This window comes from Pleurodeles waltl, chromosome 3_1 (assembly GCF_031143425.1).
Source record: "Pleurodeles waltl isolate 20211129_DDA chromosome 3_1, aPleWal1.hap1.20221129, whole genome shotgun sequence".
Classification (NCBI taxonomy): Eukaryota; Metazoa; Chordata; class Amphibia; order Caudata; family Salamandridae; genus Pleurodeles; species Pleurodeles waltl.
Window position 1 is genome coordinate 1,485,983,177 of NC_090440.1, and position 20,431 is coordinate 1,486,003,607.

The following is a 20,431-nucleotide window of genomic DNA, read 5'->3' on the forward strand; positions in this document are numbered from 1 at the left end:
CACCCACACAAGTCCGCCACACCAAAGGTCAGTGATAAACTGCAGATAGCAAAACCCGCACCATCATGCCTACAGGAATACTCCCACACTATCACGACCCACGAATCAACACAGTGGTCTTTCAACCGCGGTAAACCATTGGCGGTACACACCGCCGCACTCAAAATACACACACACTTACCAAACTACACCAAGTTGGACAATTCAAACTACACACACCTGACATACATACACACACACACCAACACACTCACACCAGTATAAAACACACACCCACACTACCCACAACCCCTTACAGCGAAAAAAAAGAGACCAAGCACAGAGAGACAAGGAAAGAGCACACACTCAATCAGAAGCACAGAACACTATCACTCATACACCATCCACGCACATCACAGTATACACCCTAACACATCACCCCACACATCACCTCACACATATCACTCACACCACATCCATGGCACCCCAAAGACACCCCAGGTTTTCAGAGGAGGAGTTAAGGGTCATGGTGGAGGAAATCATCCAGTTAGAGCCACAGCTATTCAGATCACAGGTGCAGCAGACGTCCATTGCAAGGAAGATGGAGCTATGGCAGAGAATCGTCGACAGGGTCAACTGCATGCTACAACAATGCATGGACATCCATCACAGCCCTGCATGGACACCCATCACCACAGCATGCCCAGTAGAGAGACTCACGCAGCCCACACAATCAGCAATCCCACAAGGCCAAGGCAACAGGGAAAACACAATTATACTTGGAAACACACCGATTGCGCCAGATGACACACACTGATACAATAACTCTGCACGCCTGGATCACAATGACCAAACTGGCCCATCAGGGACCTCTGGACAGGCGGTTACCCTGCCACACTCCCAAACCACCACAGAGCCTCCCCCCTCAGGAAACACCAGCACAGCACCCACCCAGTGGGCCCATACCTCTATCCCCAGGATACGTCAATCAGCAGTGTGTCCACCACTACAGGGACCCCAGCAACCCCACTAACAAAGGACGATTAGGGACCTGGGGTCAGTGGCAGTGGGCACCCGGTTCAGGGGACAGAGGCACAGGACAACAGGGAAGCTGGGAGTACTGCTGTGCGACAGGGGGAGGACAGGCCCAGGGAACCGACCATCCACGAGGCACTCTCCAACATCTTGGGAGCATACCACCATTCCCAGGAGACCATGGGCACGGTACTGGCCAAGTTACAGGAGACCCAGCGGCTGCGGGAGGGACAGTACCTGGGGATCAGGGAGGACCTCACAAAAATCTGCACCATCCTGCTCACCATAGCAAGGGTGCTGGCTGACATGGGCAAGACCATGAGGGAGACAGTGGCACAACAAAGGGCCCCTGACACTAGCCAAACCGAGGAACAGCCTTCCACCTCCGCTGGCGCTAGTGGACAGGAGGCCCCGCCACAGGACCAACAGGTCACCCCCCCCTGCAGAAGGAGAACCACCCCCCAAATGGTCCCTGTGATCCAGGCAGAAGACAGAGAACATTGGCAAGACCCCCCCCAGGAAATAGGACTCTCCTAATTGTAACCCTTCTGTCCCACTCTGTCACCTTGTCCACCTTTAGCTGCCATTACTCCCCTTCCTATGCCCCATTGGACAATGCACCTGTGATACCAAGAGACTGGACTCTACCATGGACCTTCCTCCACCATCACCCCAGCCCCTTGCAGGTACTCACATACTATTTAGCACAAAAAATAAACACCATTGAAATATAAACCATACTGGAGTCAGTGTAATGATTGGAAAGATGTATTCTTACAACATTCTCAAAGCATTGCAATGTCTATGTTCATTAAATTATACCAATGGGTGACAGTTGGTGGGCAGCGGTACACAGAGCAGGAGCCAGAATGGGATACACAGATCTGAAAAAAGGGAATCCAAAGGGAACAGTCAGCGGCCATAGACAGAGGGTAAGAGGCTGCCATGTACAATGTCCAAAAGTATACTGAAATGTGAAGATGAGTTACTGTCTCTTACCTGTATGTCACTCAAAGTACTGCTGGGTAATGTTTGTTCTGTTCTCAACATCTTCTTCATCTGCCTCCTCTTGCTCACTGTCCACAGGCTCCACTCCTGCCACAAGACCATCATCAGGCTCATCCTCCAGCAGAAAAGGCACCTGGAGTCTCAAGGCCTGGTTGTGCAACATACAGAATGCCACAATGATCTGGCACACCTTCTTCGGTGACTAGTACAAGGATCCACCTGTCAGATGGAGGCACCGGAACCTGGCCTTCAGGAGGACGAATGTCCTCTCAATAATCCTCCTTGTTCGCTCATGTGTCTCATTGTAACATTCCTCTGCCCTTGTCCTGGCATTCCACACTGGGGTTAGTAGCCATGAGAGGTTGGGGTAACCAGAGTCACCTGCAAATATCAAGGGACAACCGTTAGACACACACTAACCCTTAGGGACAACCCCATAACCAGACACGTACTTATACTGTGTGGGGACCTTGGGCTCATCTATTAGCCACACCCGGTGCCTCTGAAGTTGGCCCATCACATAAGGGACGCTGCTATTCCTCAAAGTATAGGCGTCATGCACTGAGCAAAGATATTAGACATTCACATGGGAGATGTACTGATCTGCCAAACACACCATTTGCACATTCATCGAATGATAGCTTTTTCTATTCCTGTACACCTGTTCATTTCTGCGGGGGGGACAAATGCCACATGTGTACCATCAATGACACCAATGATGTTGGGGATGTGTCCCAGGGCATAGAAGTCAGGGCTCACTATGGCCAAATCCTCCACCAGGGGGAAGACGATGTAGCTGTGCATGTGTTTCAGCAGGGCAGACAACACTCTGGTCAACACGTTTTAGAACATTGGCTGAGACATCCCTGATGCCATGGCCACTGTTGTTTGAAAGAAGCCACTTGCCAGGAAATGGAGCACTGACAGGAGCTGCACTAGAGGGGGTATTCCTGTGGGCTGGCGGATGGCTGACATAAGGTCTGGCTCCAATTGTGCACACAGTTCTTGGATTGTGGCCTGATGAAGTCTGTATGTGATGATAATGTATCTGTCCTCCATTGTCGACAGGTCCGCCAGGGTTCTGTACACCGGAGCATGCCGCCATCTCATAATCTGCCTCAGCGGTTGCAGCCTATGGAGGAGAACGGTGAGCAGAAGGTCATTTGCCACATAGATAGCACAACTGTGTTTGAAATCATGTCACAGAAGCAGTGTGTGAATTCCAGAGTCAGTCTATGTGCCAATATGTGCTGTGCGGCAGTTAGGTGCCATGCCATGTGCCCCCCATGAAATGACGGCTGCCTGACCTGTGAGGAGGGACAAGGGGAAATGAGGTAACTGCGCTGATATTCTGCTGTGTTGCGGTAGGCAGTTGATCACCGCCGCGCAACTCCACATTGGTTATCATTGGGCCCTATGGGTCCCAGGAACCAATGGCGATGTACGCCGGCGGTGACGGTACGCACCGTCGTGGATATCACTGCCATTGTCTATCTATCCACTCACTTGCTACCTGACCATCAACAGGAGAGGACCTACACTGCAAGTGCTGCTGTGACCTGAGTCTGGAAGCGACAATGGCGAGAGTGTCTTGGGAAAGGGCCCCTGCCTTCACTGTGGAGGAGTTGGAGAAACTGGTTAATGGGGTCCTCCCCCAGTACATGTTACTCTATGGTCCTCCAGACAAACAGGTGAGTACACTGTGAGCATGATGTGTGGGCAATGCCTGTTTGGAGTGGTTTGGATTTAAGCCACATGTTGGGGGGTGCTAAGGCGTCCTGGACTGAATGCTGCAGGAGAGGTGATCACTGTGTGTACATCAGGGCATGGGTCGGAACTGGTGGGCAATGAGTATGATGTACCAGAGGGATGAGTAATTATATTTTCCTCTGTCTTTCCCCTATAGGTCAGCACCCACCAGAAAAAGGGTATTTGGCGTGTCATCGCCAAGGAGGTGCAGATCCTGGGGGTCTATCACAGGCGGAGCACCCACCGCCTCAAGAGATGGGGGGACATGCACCGCTGGACCAAGAAGATGGCACCCCTTCCACGTTGCGTGGCCCAGCTGGGGCAGGCCTCCCAACGTGGAAGGGGTGCCCGTTGCACCATGACCCCCCTGATGTTCCGCATCCTGGCGGTGCCTATCTGGAGTTGGATGGGCGCTTGAGGGCATCACAGCAGCCACAAGGGGGTGAGTACAGTTTCAGAAAGCTGACTTTGTGCGCTTTAGAAACTAGCTGGGTGGAGGATGTGTTCTGTGGGTGCCTCTAGGCCAGGGCGATAATGGCAGAGTAGGTCCCTTGTTTGCAGGCTCTGAAGCACCCCCACCCCAATGGTACAAGTGGCCAACTACTACTGGGAAGGGTCCTGTGGGTGTCATGTGTGCAGATGCTGGCATTAGGCATTGTAAACCATGGGCTGGTGACTACCTTACTGAGTGGTTGGGCATGGCCTAGTGCATAGGGCAGCTCAGTGTGTGTTGTGTCCGCCAATAGTAGTGGTGTTGCTGGCATTGACCATGTGTATCCTCTGTCTATCACCCCCCTTCTTGTTTTGTCACCCTTTCTTTGTGTGCATTAGCTTCATCTGGTGTGGGAGCAGAGGCACCGGTGACGGAGGGAGCTGCATCCCACATGGCCCATGAGAGCAAATCCACTGAGGGTGAAAGCACCAGTGGGACGGAGCGCGAGGGGAGCTCCACGACCGGGACAGAAGGGGATACCAGTGACAGCGACTCCTCCTCTGATGGAATCTCCCTGGCGGTGGCAGACACCCCCAACAACAGGGACTGCCACCACCCCCTTTACCAGCACCGCCCTCCCAGCAGCCCATCAGCGTGTTTCCCATGCCCCAGGCACCTCAGGCCCTGTCCCAGTCAGCTCTGCTGCCCTCAGAGAGGAGGCTATTGAGCTCCTGAGATCCCTCACTTTTTGGCAGTCAACCATTCTGAATGCCATCCAGGGTGTCGAGAGGCATTTGCAACAAACAAATGCATACCTGGATGGCATTCATTCTGGCCCAACAGAGAGCATCCTCCCCCCTCCAACTTCCACTTCCCAGACCCAATCCCCTCTACCTCAACCTATCTCAAGCACACCTTAAGACCAGCATGCACACACATCAACACACAAAAGTGGCTCAGGAAAACACAAGCACCACACATCATCACACAGGCACTCACACAAGCACCATACCCATGCACACATACCAAGATCCACTTCCTCCACTGTGTCTCCCTCATGCTCTTCATCCACCTCCCTCCCAGTAGCGTCTCCACTCACACCTGCATGCACTACATCATCAGCCACAGCATCCATCTCCAGCACGCCCATCACAACACACCCCTCACGAGCAATCACCACCCCTACAACCACGCACACGTCCCCTGTGTCCTCTCCCAGTGTGTCTGTGAGCCCTCCACCCAAAGTACACAAACGCAGGCACCCACCCACTCAACAGCCATCCACCTCACAACAGCCTCCAGCCCATGCACCTTCACCCAAACTCAGCAGACGTACACCTCTTACAACTACTACCACTTCCTCATCTCCCACCCCCCCTCCATCTTCCCATCCCAGTGTGTCAAAAAAACCTTTCCACCACCTGCCAAGGTTAAGAAGGGGCTGGACAAGATGCACCACGAAACCCAGCAAGGCATCATCCAAAACAAAAGAGGACAGTGCCATGGTCCCATCAGCGTCTATTAAGGTGGGGAAGGGACACAAAAGCAAGGGCAAGCCACTTCAGGGCTCGGAGCCTCCTGGTGAGGGACTGGTGACCACCATTTGTCCTGACAGGTCAGCAACCTGTACCATGGTAAGCACCGCCGCAACGACCCCCACCTACACTGCCACCTACACCGCCACCTGCCCCGCCATCTGCACTGCCCCCTGCACCACCGCTGCCAAAACGACAGTCACCAGCATCATCCCCACTGGGCAGCCGTCCGAGGCTGCATGAGGCGTCCTGGACCCTGCAAATACCACTTGAGGCACCAGCACTGGCATTACCAGCAGTTTGCAGCCTAAGTCGCCGTAGGATGGATTGTGGTTCTGCCTCCATGGAGTATCGTGCTACCTGTTCCCTGCACATCTCGTGCCTCAGACACCCAGGTGAGGGAATAGGAACTGCCACACCCCAGGTGCAGCATCATTGGGCACAAGGCCCCCTCCAGAACCAGTAGGGAGATGCATCCACTTACCCAATCCTTGGCAGGATGAAGCAGACTGGGCACAATGCCCCTTCCAGAACCAGTGGAGAGATGCATCCACTCATCCATTTCTTGGCAGGATGAAGCAGACTGGGCACAAGGTCCCCTCCAGAACCAGTGGAGAGATGCATCCACTCACCCAATCCTTGGCAGGACGAAGCAGACTAGGCACAAGGCCCCCTCCAGAACCAGTGGAGAAAGGCATCCACTAAAGAGACAGTGGCTTTTCACTCCCCAGGACCAAGCAGTGGGCAAACCACCCACTTGAGAGACTTGAGAGACTGTGGCTTTGCACTCCCCAGCACCAAGCAGTGGGCAACAAGCAGTGGGCAAACCACCCACTTGAGAGACTTGAGAGACTGTGGCTTTGCACTCCCAGGACCATGCAGTGGGCAAACCACCTACTAGAGAGACTGTGGCTTTGCACTTCCCAGGACCAGGCAGTGGGCAAACCACCCACTTGATAGACTTGAGAGACTGTGGCTTTGCACTCCCCAGGACCATGCAATGGGCAAACCACCCACTTGAGAGACTGTAGCTTTGCACTCCCCAGGACCATGCAGTGGGCAAACCACCCACTTGAGAGACTTGAGGTACTGTGGCTTTGCACTCCCCAGGACATCGCTGTGGGCATGTTATCCCCTCGAGGAGCAGTGGAGTAGTACCATCTTCAGGCTGAGGTGCCCCCCTCCCCTTCCCCCTGAGGTGCCTGTGTTTTTTTGACCTGATGCCCCTGCAGTGTTCTCTCCATTTTGAGGCAGGAGTCAAGTGTGGGATTCGTCAATGATTTTTTGGGCCACTGGTCCACAGACATTTACAAAGGACAGTTTACGACCTTCTGTACATATTGTAAATATTTGTATATACTATTTTTTTATATTCGTTCGCTATATCTGCATGTTCCAAAATATCACTGATATAATTCACTTCCTTTTGTCCTTGCGTTCTTCCAGGGGGTAGCAGGGTGGATCTGTAATATTGTTGGATGTGTTAGTGTATATGGTGTTTTGGGTGAGGGTGGGGGTGGGGGTGTTGCATGTGTGTGTCACTCTCTTTATTCTCCCCCCTTCCCTGTGTGCTAGGTGCAGTACTCACCATCGTTGTCGCCTTCTTTCAAATTCCTGGTGTATTAGCATGAGGAGGACCTGCAGTTCGGGCTCCATGGCGTCCTGCTTCTTCGTTGAGTGTCAAAAAGTGAGTGGTTCCCCTTCAGTGTACTGTTTCCGCTGTGATTTTGAAGTCGTTGGTACCGCCCCAGAAAATCTGCCGGATTGGCCTTTCATAATACAGTGCGTGGTACATTGTCTTCCGCCTGTCTGTTGGCGGTGACGGCTGCGGTGTTTGTTGCTAACATCCTGGCGGTTGGAGTGTTAAAGTGGCTGTCTATGATGGCGATTTCCGCTGTGGTCATGATCCCATTTTGGAACGCCAGCCTGTTGGCGGTATTACCGCTGCTTTAACACCGACCGCCAGGGTTGTAATGAGGGCCTAACTGCCTAGAACAATGCAAATGTAGTGCTGTACTTAACACACAGTCAGCAAAAGGAAAGCATTGAACATCAGTTGACTTGGGAAATGAAGGGACTAAAAATGAAAATGAAATAGACTTGAGAGGAGGAAGCATGGCTGAAACATTACCAAACTGAGACAGTCATACTGTAGAAGCACATATTCCTCCTGGCACGGCATGAATAGTCTCGCTTGACACATGGATCAGTCAGGCAGGCTTCAGTCCTTGATGTGTAGCAGTCTGCCCTCTGAGTTATCTGAAGAACATTACAGGCCCACTGCTATAGGATTATTTTTGAGTTCTCATGCCAGTATGTAATGCATAGTGCCCTGATGTGGGACATACAATGCGTTTTATGATCAAATGCAGCCTGCTGGAGTTCCTTATCTAAGGAGGCAACTGGGGGTGCAAGATTCACAACAAAAGTTATTGTCATGTTTGTTTAGACATAATGGTGTGTGTGTGACCAAGGCCTAATGCACAGATCTTCCTTTTCTCAAAGGAGGCCTGTGTTGTCCCCATTTGTGTATGCATGCTCACGCAAAGTGCAGTGCTCTAACGTAGACCATCTCTCTTCTCTCCCATTGCAGTGAGTGGTCAGAATGTAAAACCGTTGGGTACTTAGCATCATGCTGCTGTAATTTGTGTTCCTCCCATATAGTATATCCTTTCTCTTAACACTCCCTGTACCTCAGCAAGATTTCCACACACTTCATGTTACAAAAATCCTCGCATTTTATCAGTGAGTAATTGTAACCAGCACTTCTGCCAATGACAACTGTTGATTTGCCAACACTAAAACTAGAATCTTTTTCAAAGTAATACCTTTTTAACCTAAAATGATTTTCACAGGCATCGTAGTTTGCATTAACCTGGCTGTGATATCTAATTTATGTTTGGTTGATACTACTAAATTACATTATATTTTTCTTTTCAGCATCTGGAAAGCCTGACAAGCCCGACTTAATTTTTGGGCAAAGAACCAGAGGGTACAGAACCCACCCTTCTTGGCCGCTCTTGCACCTTGACAGCACAATGTCCCCAGCATTTAAGGTAAAAAAAACAGTGCTATATTATTTTTACATGGTAGTTAAGTGCTGCGTACATAGTTACATGTTGGGTGGGGTGGGTGCACATCAATATCAATGTGAGGCATAGATCTGTGTAATTGATATTAAAAGATAGATTGAATGTTGGGAGTTCCATAGAAAACAATGTATTGGCTCAGGAGATTAATAATAGCTGGTATAAGCCTTCTGCTCCAAGACTCTAATGTTTGTCTTTCTGTTTATCCCTTTTTAACTTAAAATATTCTACCCTCAGTGGCTGAATGTAAAAATAGCTTCATAGCCCAGTAGTCTCTGGCCATACCAATTGTCATAGGCCCTCACCTGTGGTTCGAGATGTATGTCTCTGCTTCAGAGCCTTCTGCAATCATTATGGCACATTGAGGCAGAGGCTGTAAGGCTTTAACAGTCACCCTGTGCAAAGGGGTACTGTTGGAGATATGTTGCGTTAAAATAAAAGATATGCATTTATACAGAACTATGAGTTATGTCGTTACACCAAACCTTATACATTGTAATTTGATTATTGACAGGTAACCTTAATTTTGGTAAGACACCATGAATACAGTACTACAGCCATTCCTTGAACTGAGTCATGAAGACAAACTAACTTTGAAAATTTTTAGGACCTGACCGGCCAGACATAAAACTACAACAAAGTGCCCAAGACAGAGGAAAGACGTATAGACATGTATTCTCAAGCTCCTGGTACACAAAAGCTGATTGGCTTACATGGAGTACTTCAACAAATTCTATGTTCTGCTTGACCTGATTGATGTTTGGTTGTGACATTCCTTGGACAAAAAAAGGAGTAACCAACTTGAAGCATTTGTCAGATAAAATAAAGAAGCATGCACACTTGAGAATCCATATGGAAAACCTAATAAGACTGGGAATGTTGGGAGACACATCAATTGAAGCCAATATAAGCAACTCATACTGAAATCAATAAAGAAACACAATACAGCAGTCGATAGGAATAGACACATATTATAAAAAAATAATTGAATGTGTTAGTGTCTGTGGTGCTTTTGAACTGGCATTAAGAGGGCATGTAGAATCTGAAAGTTCCTCAAATCCTGATTTATTCAGAGGCTGCATGGATTTAATTGCAAGCATAGAAAGTGACATGAAAGAACATTTACAAAGTGCTACAGTCTTTAAGGGCACCTCTACAACAATACCTACTGAACTTCTTGAGTGAATGCTTGATAATATAAAAATATATATTGTGTAACAGTTGAAAACCACAGACTTTGTGGCTACTCAGGCTGATGACACTACTGATGTGGCCACTAAAAACAGTCTGTATTACTCTTTCTGTACCTTAACAATGACAGTAATGTTTTGGAGAGGCTCTATGGTTTCACACATTTAAGAGACTCTAATGCAGAAAGCATTGCTTCAGCTAAACTTCATGACCTAAACTCGATTTTCTTCAGAGCCCCCTCAAAGACAAAGACATTACACAAATGTAAGAAATGGGTTCTCTAGTTGGCAGAGGTATACACCCTTGTCCAAGTAGGGACCACAATCCTAGTCAGGGTAAGTCATGCACAATCCAAATTATCCTGTGCCCACCTTCTGGTAACGTGGCACTGAGCAGTCAGGTTTAACTTAGAAGGCAATGTGTAAAGTATTTGTGCAATAAATCATGCAATAACACAGTGAAAACACCACAAAAACACACCACACAGGTTTAGAAAAATATAAGATATTTATCTGAGTAAATTAAGGTCAAAACAATCAAGATTTGATAAGTACAAGTTGAAATATAACTTTTACAATAAAAAGAAGAGTCCTAAGTCTTTAGAAATCAACAAATGTCTCTTGTGTGCACAAAGTACCTTGTATGCGTCAAAATTACATGCATGAAGACCGCAGAGGAGGGATGCATGGGAAAAGGAAGGTGTGCTTTGGATTTCCTTATGCGCATAGATGATGCATCAATTCTTTTCACACTTCAAGGGCTTTGTGTGTATTTCCGGTGCACAGTCTTGGATCCTCACTGCGATATGGGGTCTTTTGATGCTCAGAGACGATGCATAGAAATCCTGGATGTGCAGGACGAAGTCACAGGTGCTGTGTTGATCCGGTGTGGCGATATGTCAGAGTTTCTGTCACACAGCAGGCGCTGTGTCAATTCCTCACACACGAAGTCGGGTTGCATTGTTCTGGCTCAGCCATGCGTCGATCCGGTATGGCTGTGCGTCGACGTTCCGGTCACAACACAGGCACTGTATCGATCTCCACTCGGGAGCCAAGCTGCATCGTTCCAGCTTGGCAATTCGGTGATTCTTTCACCTCTGGGTAGGGTATGAGTTGATTCTGAAAAGCTGTGCATTTAGTTTTGGTGCACAAAGAGTTTCCTTGAAGAGTAAAAGTCTTTTTGACCCTGAGACTTCAAGCACTTGGAGAGCACTTCTCAGCAGACCCAGAAGTCAGCAAGGCAGCAGGGCAACAGCAAGGCAGCTGTCCTTCACAGCAAAGCAGTCCAGGTGAGCCCTTTGGGCAGCCAGGCAGCTCCTCTGGGCAGGTTGCAGGATCTGGTCCAGAGAGTCTGTCCCAGGAAGTGTCTAAATTGGTAGGGTCAGGGACCCAGGTTACATACCCAAAAGTGCCTTTGAAGTGGGCGAGTCTACAAAGAGTGGTTTGAAGTGCATATGGTCACCTTTCAGTACAGGTCTGTCTGCCAGGGTCCCAGTAGGGGGTTTGATAGTCCTTTCTGTGAGGACAGGCTACTAGCCTTTGAAATTTAAGTGTCAGTCCCCTCCACCCTTCCAGCCCAGGAAGACCCATTCAGTATGCAGATGAGTGCAGGTCGTATCTGAATATCCTGTGTTTGTGGTTGTCTGAGTGAAATGCAAAAGGGAGCTGTCAACCAGCCCAGCCCAGACGTGGATTGGAGACAGGCTGTGTGGCACAGATGGATTTTAAGTGCAGAGAACTGCTCACTTTCTAAAAGTGCCATTGCTAAAATAGTAATATGAAATCTAACCTCACCAATAACCTGGATTTTGTATTACCATTCTGGCCATACTACATATTGTAATATTGTAATATTGTAATAGTATTTATATAGCGCTTACTACCCCTTACGAGGCGTCAAACCGCTTTTCGGCGAGTAGCACGCTACTCCGGGACCCAACAAGAATTAGTGATGGATTAGTATCGGGAAATATGAGTACAGTTTTAGTATTATTATGAGTTAATTTGAGCTGCGGATATGAGAGTTTGTTAGTTAGACTGACTGGAGTAATGGAGGCGTGGAGGAGGAAAGAAATCCAAAAGTGTTAATTGGGAGTATATCCCTCATTTACTCATCCCAAAGGCTTGGGATGAGGAAAGGGGGATGGAGGAGGGAAGAGTCTGTGGAAGGGTAAGGGAGATCATAGTAGCAGGGTGAGATAAATGAGGGAGAATTTAGTAGGGTTGTTTGGGAGGTCATGGTAGTAGAGTGAGGTTTGTTGAGTTGATGTGGAAGCGGAGGGAAGAGCTTAGGCAGAGTTGTTTAGGAGATGAAAGTAGTAGAATGGATTTGGGATGAGTCTGAGTGGGAATGGATAGTTTGATAGAGACATGACATTTGATGATGGGTAGTTAAGTGTGATAACATGAGAGCAGGGATTCATAGATATGTAGTATAACAACCTACCCAGGAGCCATGCAATGACCCACGAACACGCCAAGCACAGAAACAACATATACACATACATACATATATATATATATATATATACATACACGCATACACACACACATACAAACACACATGAATACACACACATATGCACACATATATGTACATACAATGCACAATTAGAACCATGGGTAAATATACTTAGTCAAACAGGTTTAAAGAGTGTGTGTGTATTTTATTGTTATGACATAGTAGCAATACATATTTTCTAAAGAACTATACATAAGTAGAAATAGACACATAGGGGGTCATTCTGACCTCGGCGGTAAAAGGCGCTTACGGCCGGTCAGAAGACCGCCATAACACCGCCGCGGTCGCGGTAAACCGCAACGGTCATTCTGACCTGCAACTGGCAAACCGCCAAAAACCCGACAACAACAAAAGTCCGCCACACCAACGGCCAGCGAAAAACTGGCGATGACCAAACCTCCACCGTCACGCCAACAGAAATACGCCCATGCCATTCCAACCCACAAATCCCCGCAGCGGTCTTTCAACCGCAGTATTCCATTGGCGGTACACACCGCCGCGGTCAAAATACACACACCTTCACAATACACTACCACATTGGACAATTCGAAATACACGCACCTGAGACACATACACACACCACTCCCACACACCCAATTAAATATAAAAGACACACCCACAAACCCTTATGACCACAATTGCGACTGAAGGACAGAGAGAGACAGCACAGCATAGAGTAGACCATCACACAGAGGCAAATCACAACATCATCCACACAATTTGCATGCACACAACACCATACACCACCACACTCACCACACTCTACAACACATACACCACCCCTCACCTCATCCACACCACCCCATGGCACCCCAAAGACACCCCAGGTTCTCTGACGCAGAACTCAGGGTCATGGTGGATGGAGGAAATAGTTTGTGTAGAGCCCCAGCTCTTCGGGGCACAGGTGCAGCACACCACCATTGCCAGGAAGATGGAGCTATGGAGCAGAATAGTGGACAGGGTCAACGCTGTGGGACAGCATCCACGCAATCGGGACGACATCAGGAAGTGGTGGAACGACCTACGGGGAAAGGTGCGTTCCATGGTATCAAGGCACAACATCGCGGTACAGCGGACTGGCGGAGGACCCCCACCTACTCCCCCAGAATTCACAGCATGGGAGGAGGAAGTCTTGCACATCCTGCATCCTGAAGGCGTCGTAGGAGTAGGCGGAGGAATGGACTCTGTTAAGTCAAATCTCCACTACTTCATTCCCTCCACCCCACCTGCATGCCAAATCATACCCCCACCCTCACCCCCAACCCGATCACACCAACTCCTTGCAAATGGCTCACCATCACAACCCACCCATCCCAAAACCCAGCCCTGCATGCCTCCCCAAAGCATGGACACCCATCACAAAAGCATGCCCACTGCACACACCCATCACCCCCACAAGCCACCGTCACAAAAGCCCCCACAAGGGAATGCCAGCACTGGGGTACACGGCCACCCACCCATTACACGAAATGCCACACACAGAAGCAATAACCATACTCTTATACCCCTGCAGGACCCGAACGCCACCACCCCGCCACGGAGGGTCCAGAGATGTCCATCCCACCCCCAGAAGAGGCCCCCAGTGATGACAGCAGATCTGTCTCCCTGGACCCAGATGACCAGCCCGGCCCATCGGAGACCTCGGGACAGTCGATTCCCCACAGACAGCCACAGGCTACACCAGACCCAACCCCCTCTGGGAACACCAGCACAGCTCCCACCCAGCGGGCCCATGCCTCTGTCTCCAGGACACGTCAATCAGCGGTGTGTCCACCACTACAGGGCACCCAGGTTGACCCACCACCCCAACAACAACAGGGACCTGGGGGCAGTGGTAGTGGGCACACCGTCCAGGGGACAGAGGCCCAGGGAAACAGGGGAACTGGGAGGGCTGCTGTGCGACAGGGGGGGGACAGGCCCAGGGAACCGACTCTCCAAGAGGCCCTCTCCTCCATCATGGGAGCATACCACCACTCCCAGGAGACGATGGCTACGGTACTTGCCAGGTTCCAGGAGATCCAGGTACTGTAGGAGGAACAGTACATGGGGTTCAGAGAGGAACTGAGAAACTTTAGTTCAGCAATGGGGACCATCGTCGTGGCCCTTAACCAGATAGGCACCACATTGCGGGACCATGTGGCACCACAAAGGGCCCCTGTCACTAGCATGGACCAGGAACAGCCTACCACCTCCGTCGGCGCTAGTGGACAGGAGGCCCCCACACAACGACAGGCCACCAGAACCCCACCTCCTGCAGAAGAAGAACCACCTCGCAAGCGGTCCCTGAGATCTCACAAGAAGACAGAGTAGGATGCCAAGACCCCCGCCAGCAAAGGATACCCCCTGATGTCATCCCACTGTCCCACATTGTCACCCTGTCCAACCTTGAACTGCCCCTGCTCCATCCTTCCACAGGCATATGGACAATGCACCTGTGAGACTGAAAACTGGACTCTGCCATGGACATTACTCCACCATCACCCATCACCGTTTTACAATCATGTTCCTAAATGTAGCACCTTAATAAAATCACTAATTGCACTTCAAAAATCTGGAGTCTGCTTGTATTTTGAACAAATGTATTAGACATAACGGTGCCAAAATGTTCAGTTACATTGTGATGACAACATACCACTGTCACACAGCTGTAGTCCATGGGCAAACAAAGCAGAGGTCACGCAGTGGGGCCCACAGCTCTGAAAACGGAAGGGAAAGACACAACTCAGTTAACAGGAACTGGGGGGAAACTCAGACAGTAGAGAGGCAGGAGACTTTAAGTAAAAGTAAAATTGGGTGGTTGATTTGTACCTGTGTGCTACTGAAAATACTGTTGTATCACTGTGTCCCTGTTGTCTGTGTCATCCCCATCGTCTTCCTCCTCTTCACTCTCCACAGGCTCCACAGCTGCTACAACACCACCATCTGGACCATCCTCCTGCAGGAAAGGCACCTGACGTCGCAAAGCCAGGTTGTGAAGCATAGAGCAGGCCACGATGATATGGCACACCTTCTTTGGTGAGTACATTAGGGATCCACCTATCATATGCAGGCACCTAAACCTGGCCTTCAGGAGGCCGAAGGTTCTTTCAATAATCCTCCTAGTTCGCCCATGGGCCTCATTGTAGCATTACTCTGCCCTTGTCCTGGGATTCCTCACTGGGGTAAGTAGCCACGACAGGTTGGGGTAACCAGAGTCACCTATTAGCCACACACGGTGTCTCTGTAGCTGTTCCATCACATAAGGGATGCTGCTATTTCGCATGATGTACGCGTCATGCACTGACCCAGGGAACTTGGCATTTACATGGGAGATGTGCTGGTCAGCCAAACAGACCACCTGGACATTCATCGAATGATAACTTTTTCTGTTCCTGTACACCTGCTCACTTTCACTGGGGGGAAACAAAGCCAAATGAGTTCCATCAATGGCACCAATGATGTTGGGGATATGTCCAAGGGCATAGAAATCACCCTTCACTGTAGCCAAATCGCCCACCTCAGGGAAAACAATGTAGGCCCGCATGTATTTCATCAGGGCAGACAACACTCTGGACAAAACCTTAGAAAACATAGGCTGAGACATCCCTGATGATATGGCCACTGTTGATTGGAATGATCCACTTGCCAAAAAATGGAGTACTGACAGAACCTGCACCAGAGGGGGAATCCCTGTGGGGTGGCAGATGGGGGACATCAGGTCTGGCTCCAGCTGGGCACACAGTTCCTGTATAGTGGCTCGGTCAAGTCTGTATGTCAGTATGACATGTCTTTCTTCCATTGTCGACAGGTCCACCAGCGGTCTGTACACAGGAGGATTCCTCCATCTCCTCGCATGTCCCAGCGGACGGTGCCTAGGAAGGACAACATGGAGCACAGAGTCAAGCAACCCACGGGTACGTAACCACAGCTAGCACAGTACACGATTCGCTATGCATTGAATGGCTTGTATGATTGGCAATGCAAGGCCTAGGCCTGTGTGACGCTGTCGAAATTAAGCCATGTGGGCCCTTGAAATGGCGGCTGCCTGACCTGTGAAGTGTGACAATGGGATGTGAGGTCAATGCGCTGGCATGGCACACCGTGGAGGTAGGCGGTCGAAGACCGCGGCGCAAAGCAGCATTGGTTAACATTGAACCCTATGGGTCTCATGAGCCAATGACGATGTGCGCCGGCGGTCGCGGTACACACCGCCGCGGTACACACCGCCGCGGGCGTGACCGCCATTTTCTATCTGCTTAATCACTCGAGACCTGATCATCCACAGGAGAGGACCTATACTGCAAGTGCTGCTGTGACCTCGGTCGGGAAGAGACAATGGCTGCTGCAAAAGGGGAAAGGGCCCCTGCCTTCACATCTGAGGAATTGGAGAAACTTGTGGATGGGGTCCTCCCCCAGTATGCGCTACTCTACGGTCCTCCAGACCAACAGGTAAGTACACAGGGAGCACGTTGTATGGGCTATTCCTGTGTTGAGTGGGGTGGATGTAAGATGGTGGGGAGAGGAGCGAATGAGGAATGCAACGCACGACAGATGAGAGCATGTGCCACATGGCAAGGTTGGGGAGGGGGGGCCACTCACATCGACCATGCAGAAAAGTGATGATATTTCTGTTCCCACCCTGTACATGTCACATAGGTCAGCGCCCATCAGAAGACCAACATTTGGCGTGCTATCGCCAAGGACGTCCGGGCCCTGGGGGTCCACAACAGACGGGGCACCCACTGCCGCAAGAGGTGGGAGGACATCCGCCGCAGGAGCAGAAAGACCGCCGAGGCTCTGCTGGGGATGGCCTCCCAACCTAGGAGGGGTGCCACACGGCAATTGACCCCCCTGATGTCCCGGATCCTGGCGGTGGCCTACCCCGATTTGGATGGGCGCGTGAGGACATCTCAGCAGACACAAGGGGGTGAGTCTCTGCACATTCTGCTATATTAGCGCACAGTGGAGGTGTCTGGGTGGGGGAGGAGGGCTGTGGCTATCTCTAGGCTAGGGTGGTTTCTGTAGGCTAGGCCCCTCCATTAGGCATGGCCCTGTGCCCCCGCCCCCCACCTCTGTAGGGTGCTAAGTACAGCTATCCATGGCCCAGGCTCACCTATGTGTGCAGTTGTCCTGCATAGACTTGTAGGCCAAGTCACAATAATTGAGTAGTGTACCCTGAGTGCGCAGCGTAGTGCAGGGGGCTTCTGTGTCTGTCCTCTCCGCCAACGGTGCCGCCAATGCATGCACTCAACATGTCTTTCTTTCTTCTCCCCCCCCTTTTTTTTGGTTTTCCTGTTCATGTGTGCATTAGCATCATCAGGCGGAGGAGAAGCGGCATCGGCGCACGAGGGAGCTGCATCTCACATGGCCCCGGAGGGCCATGCAACCGACTCCGAGTTCACCAGTGAGACGGAGGGCGAGGCGAGCTCCACAACGGGGACACGTGGAGACGTCAGCGACACCGACACGTCCTCGGAAGGGAGCTCCCTTGTGGTGGAGGCAACATCCGTGCCCACCGCAACAACAGGTACAGCCGCCACCCAGCGCACCAGCTCCGCCCTCCCAGCAGCCCCTCAGCGTTTGCCCCATGCCCGCTCGGCCAGGAAGCCGGGCATCTCCTTTGCCCCAGGCACCTCAGGCCCTGCCCCAGTTACCCCTGCTGCCCTCAGTGCGGAGATCATTGACCTCCTCCAGACGCTCATTGTTGGGCAGCCTACCCTTTTGAATGCCATCTAGGCGCCAGAAAGGGAGGTGCATCGGAGCAATGCATACCTGGAGGGCATTCATTCGGGTCAGGCTGCCCATCAGAGATCGTTCAACGCTCTGGCCTCAGCACTGACGGCAGCCATTGTCCCTGTCTCCAGCCTCCCTCCTCCAACTCCCTCCACCCAGTCCCACTCCCCTGTTCCTCTGCCTATCCCAGACACACCTACAGACCAGCCTGCACACACATCAACACCCAAGGGCAGCTCATCCAGACATAAGCACCACAGATCACACAAGCATTCACACAAGCAACATCCACATGCAGACATGCCAACAGCCACTGCCTCCTCTGTGTCCCCCTCCTCCTCGTCTCCCTCCTCCCTCCCTGTGACGTCTCCACTCACACCTGCATGCACACCACCATCAGCCAGTACGTCCATCACCAGCACACCCACCAGAGCACTCCGCACACGTGCAGTCACCACCCCACTGCCATTTACACGTCCCCTGTGTCCTCTCCCAGTGTGTCTGTCACCCCCTCTTCCAAACCACACAAACGCAGGCAGCCGCCCACCCAACAGCCATCCACCTCACGACAGCTTCCGTCACAAGCACCTGCACCCAAAGACAGCACACTTGACTCTCCTACAACCACATCCTCTTCCTCCACTCCCATACCCACTGCACCTACCCTTCCCATTGCTCCTAAAAAGCTTTTCCTCTCCAAACTTAACCTCTTTGCATCACCTGACCCACCCCCTCCATCTCGTAAGAGTCCAAACAGCACCTCAGCCACCACAAGCCCTGCACCTACTAGGACCATAGTTCAGGGCTATTGGAGTCCACCAGCTCCTAGGGCCGGAACATCGGCCAGCAGCAAGGGGACAGCCAGCCCACCCCCTGGGAAAAGAACCAAAAAAGGGAAGGGCCGGCGCGACAGGCCTGAGACGGCTGCCCCCAAGGACACTACCCTTGCACCGTCACCTGGCACATCCACAAAGGGGGGCAAGGGCCCCAGAGATTCGGCGAAGGAGGGCAAGGGCAGCAGGGCGGACAAGTCCGGCAGCAGGCGAGCTGCCCAGGAGGGCCCCACCAGCCCCATTTCGGGTGTGACGGAGGACATCCACGGGCCCAGGACTCCAGCACAGGAGGGCCCTGCTAGCGAAAGGTCGGATAGCGACTGAGCGGGAATTATTGGCCAGATTTGGTTCCCTAGGAACATAAGACAAGCACCGCTGAACAGGGCCCCGCCGTCTCAAGAACCGCTGAACAGGGCCCCGCCGTCTCAATCACCGCTGAACAGGGCCCCGCCAAGACAAGCACCGCTGAACAGGGCCCTGCCAAGACAAGCACCGCTGAACAGGGCCCACAGTGACAAGCACCGCTGAACAGGGCCCCGCCATGACAAGCACCGCTGAACAGGGCCCCGCCGTCTCAAGCACCGCTGAACAGGGCCCTGTCGTGACAAGCACCGCTGAACAGGGCCCCGCCGTGACAAGCACCGCTGAACAGGGCCCGCCGTCTCAAGCACTGCTGAACAGGGCCCGCCGTCTCAAGCACCGCTGAACAGGGCCCTGCCGTGACAAGCACCGCTGCACAGGGCCCCGCCGTGACAAGCACCGCTGAACAGGGCCCCGTCGTCTCAAGCACCGCTGAACAGGGCCCCGCCGTGACGAGCACCGCTGAACAGGGCCCCGCCGTCTCAAGCACCGCTGAACAGGGCCCCACCGTAACGAGCACCACTGAACAGGGCCCGCCGTCTCAAGCACCGCTGAACAGGGCCCCGCCATGTCAAGCACCGCTGAACAGGGCCCCGCCGTGACAAGCACCGCTGAACAGGGCCCTTCCTGTCAAGCACCGCTCCGCTGGGCCCTTCATCTCAAGCACCGCTCCGCTGGGCACCGCCGTCTCTGTACTGCTCCGCTGGGCCCTTCCTGTCAAGCACCGCTCCGCTGGGCCCTTCATCTCAAGCACCGCTCCGCTGGGCCCTTCCTGTCAAGCACCGCTCCGCTGGGCACCGCCGTCTCTGAACTGCTCCGCTGGGCCCTTCCTGTCAAGCACCGCTCCGCTGGGCCCTTCATCTCAAGCACCGCTCCGCTGGGCACCGCCGTCTCTGTACTGCTTCGCTGGGCCCTTCCTGTCAAGCACCGCTCCGCTGGGCACCGCTGTGTCTGTACTGCTCCGCTGGGCCCTTCCTGTCAAGCACC